The 3,389-nt window shown below is 47.1% G+C and overlaps 1 protein-coding gene across 1 annotated transcript in view; it reads right to left on the bottom strand.

Moving 5' to 3' along the window:
* CUL5 (cullin 5) overlaps positions 1-1,467 on the bottom strand; it is a 39,021-nt gene extending 37,554 nt beyond the window's left edge. Inside the window, exon 1 of the mRNA XM_015414815.1 lies at positions 1,414-1,467. The gene's annotated coding sequence lies outside the window, so the exon portion shown is untranslated. The remainder of the gene's footprint in view (positions 1-1,413) is intronic.
* Between the last annotated feature and the right edge of the window lie 1,922 nt (positions 1,468-3,389).

The following is a 3,389-nucleotide window of genomic DNA, read 5'->3' on the forward strand; positions in this document are numbered from 1 at the left end:
GCTGGACTACTGTAACGCTCTCTACTTGGGGCTGCCTTTGTAGTAAATCCGGAAGCTGCAGCTAGTGCAGAATGCAGCAGCCAGGCTGTTGACGGGTCTCCCTAGGTGGGACCACATCCAGCCTGTGCTGAAGGCGCTGCACTGGCTGCCGATAGCGTACCGTATCTGCTTCAAAGCACTGGTTCTTACCTTTAAAGCCCTTTATGGTCAGGGTCCGGCATACCTAAGGGACCGCCATATGTTCCCCTAAGGGCACTATGGTCGAGGGGCCAACATCTTTTGACTACCCCCAGGCATCAGGGACGTCAAATTCGCCGAGACTAGGGCCAGGGCCTTTACAGTGGTGGCTCCTACCTGGTTGAATGAGCTCCCGAAGGAGATCTGGGCCCTGCGGGATCTTGCGCAGTTCCGCAGGGCCCGCAAGACGGAGTTCTTCCGCCAGGCTTTTAAGTAGGAGCCGCCGCCGCTACTGTTCCATCAATGCACTGTTGCCGAAAATTGACAGAGATACCATCAGGGTGCAAGCGGGCCCTGGGAAGAAGACTGGCTATCTGCCGCTTTGGAACTAACGTCATTGGTCCGGATCCACCCTACCAGAACCCATCTTGGAACTGGGAACATCAGAGCACCAGCACTTTGTTGTACTATTGTTATGTTTTTATCTTGTTTTAATTATGGCTTTTGCCCCAGTTGTTAGCCGCCCTGAGCCTTAGGGGAGGGCGGGATATAAATCAAATTATAAATAAATAACAAATAAATAAATATGACACTTATTGTTATGTTTTTATCTTGTTTTAATTATGGCTTTTGCCCCAGTTGTTAGCCGCCCTGAGCCTTAGGGGAGGGCGGGATATAAATCAAATTATAAATAAATAAATAAAATAAAATATCACATTACTACATATATATTCCTCTCTCTCTCTCTCTCTCTCTCTCACACACACACAAACACACACATAAACAAGCAGATCTTAACTATCACAGCCCTGCCCCTGAGTAACACAGCTTCCCTCTAGCTGTTCAGGAGGGCATTCTAGTAGAAGGAGCAAAGCGGAAGTGTAATGGTTCAGCTCAGGAGGTGACTTTTTAAAGGAATAAAGTGTTCCTTCACACTGATTGTCTTGTTGCCTTAAACAGGTATATTTGCATAAGTTGTTCTGGTATTTCCACCCTGTTTGACAGTCCCAGCCCAGCTGCAATATTCTGTCTTACTAGGAATCTTTGGTGTTAGACTCAAATGTCATTATATTTGGTAATCTACTTACTGATTGCCCAATGTTACCAAATTTTGTAATCTGCCTACCAATTAACTAAAAGGGTGGGTTTAAAAAAAACAAACATTGTAATCTGCCTTTGGTACCAGTGACAAAGGTGGATTATAAATGAAAATAATAGTTACTGCCCTTCACTAACCTTCTTTCACTGTTTCCTTTTGGCTACTTCATTTAATTTTCAAGCCATTTTTTCAGTTCCCTGATCTTGATCTCTCCTATTGCCACCATACTTTGCGCCTGGAAAACGAGGGAAACAATATTTCTGATCCTCATTTCCTAAAAAATTCTGTCATTTGAATGCTTCTCTATTTCCAGCCCTTTAATTCCTGTACTGTACCACTACATTCTATACCAGGGTCCCATAACCGGTAGCTTGCGTACTGCACTACTGCAGCTTGTATGGCCCCTAAAGACTCTGGAAAAAAACTTCAAAAAGATCTGCTGCAGGCTTGTTTTAAAAGCTTTTATTTCATAGAATTTTTCTCTGTGTTGATTAGCTCATAGGATAATTCCTGGTGCTCTTCCTAGTCTATGTTCTGTTTTTAGGACAGAAGAAAACTGGGTAACACAAGGGGGGGCGAGTAGCTCAGAATATTTTTCACTACTCTGAAGCAGGTCTCACTAAAGAAAAAGGTTGGAAACCCCTGTTCTGTAGTCACTCTACACCTTGCTTCTGAGTTAGTTATAAAGGCTGTAACAGTTTCAGACATGTGAAGCAGCAGGAGCATGTTACAGAGAGAATTATTTCCTCAACCTTTGCATCATGTGTTTACAGGCAAAGTGCAGACTGTCATATGTGTTAATGCTCCTGTATACAGAAGCTACAGTAAAAAGCTAATGTGCAATGGTTCACGTCAAAGTGGCAACTGGAAAGCATATGAGGCCCTGTCACAAGGCAAAGCGAATCAGCCACCTCTATTGGCAGATTCTGGGTAGCACTGAGGGCAGATCTAATCTGACATGTGAAGTATAACCCATTGGGAACCTCTCCTGCACAAGTCCCACTGAAACAAACAGGACTTGTGCAAGAACACTGGTTGCTTATCTGAAAGGGCCCAAACAAACTTGATCCTCAATTTTAATTGGTGCAGGGGGAGAAAGAGGGGTTCCAAGTGGAATGATTCCGATTGCCCGCCTCACTGTTCAGTCCTATGCATGTTTACTTAGAAGTGAATCCCAAGTACAGCAATGGGACTTATGCCCAAGCAGTGCGTGTAGGATTCAGGCTTAAGCTCAGTGATAACATAGATAAATCTCCAGACTCAATACCCATCAACTCCAATGAAAGACTCTCAAAACTGTGAAAGACTTGAGACCTTGGAAAGTTGCCACCACATAAACAGTCCCGGACTCAAAATACCAGTGATCGGACAGCACAAAAACAGCTTCACAAATGTACAAAGGCATCAAGATCCCTTGGGCCAGAGTTCTGCTCTTAAGCCCTCCTCGCGGACCCTCTGTAGATCTCCTGCATTTGGAAATTCCTTCTCGCACTCCCAACCCCCCACAGGCTACACGCAAAGCAGCATCTTCCAGAGCATCACGAGCGGCTGCCTCTACACCACGATGGGTGCTGCATTCTCACTGTGGCTCAGCCATCATTCACAGCTGGACTGTCTCGCCCACACAGAAAAATCCAGTTGTGAATGACAGCAACAGCACCACGAGAGCACAATATCCCTGACGGTGCGGACGCAGCCAGAATCCATGAGGTGCCGGCCTCCTGAGGTGGGATGGAGAAAGAGAAGACAGTTGCGCCGTCCCAAAAGGCCGAGTCCCGAGGCACCCCCCACTCACAGTTCCTTCCTCCTCGTGGCCCTCGTTTATGGGAAGCAGAAGGGGGGCTGCAAACAGGAAGAGCAGAGAAGACAGAGAAAAAGCAGAAGAACTGTTTTTTCCAGGAAAACAGCTCGGAAGGGGCCCGCCTTCAACGGGTCTTCTCTCCTCTTCCCCGTCCCTGCCCTAACCCTGACCCACACACCAGCCCTCTCGATTGCACACACCACACACCAACACTTTATCCGCCCGCCCGCCCGCCAGCCAGCCAGCCAGCCCGTCTTCAATTCCCCACCTACTGCCGGGACTCCGCTCCTCCTCCGCCCCACGTCTCCTCCA

The sequence above is a fragment of the Gekko japonicus genome, unplaced genomic scaffold (assembly GCF_001447785.1).
Source record: "Gekko japonicus isolate JY-2015 unplaced genomic scaffold, Gekko_japonicus_V1.1 scaffold1956, whole genome shotgun sequence".
Classification (NCBI taxonomy): domain Eukaryota; kingdom Metazoa; phylum Chordata; class Lepidosauria; order Squamata; family Gekkonidae; genus Gekko; species Gekko japonicus.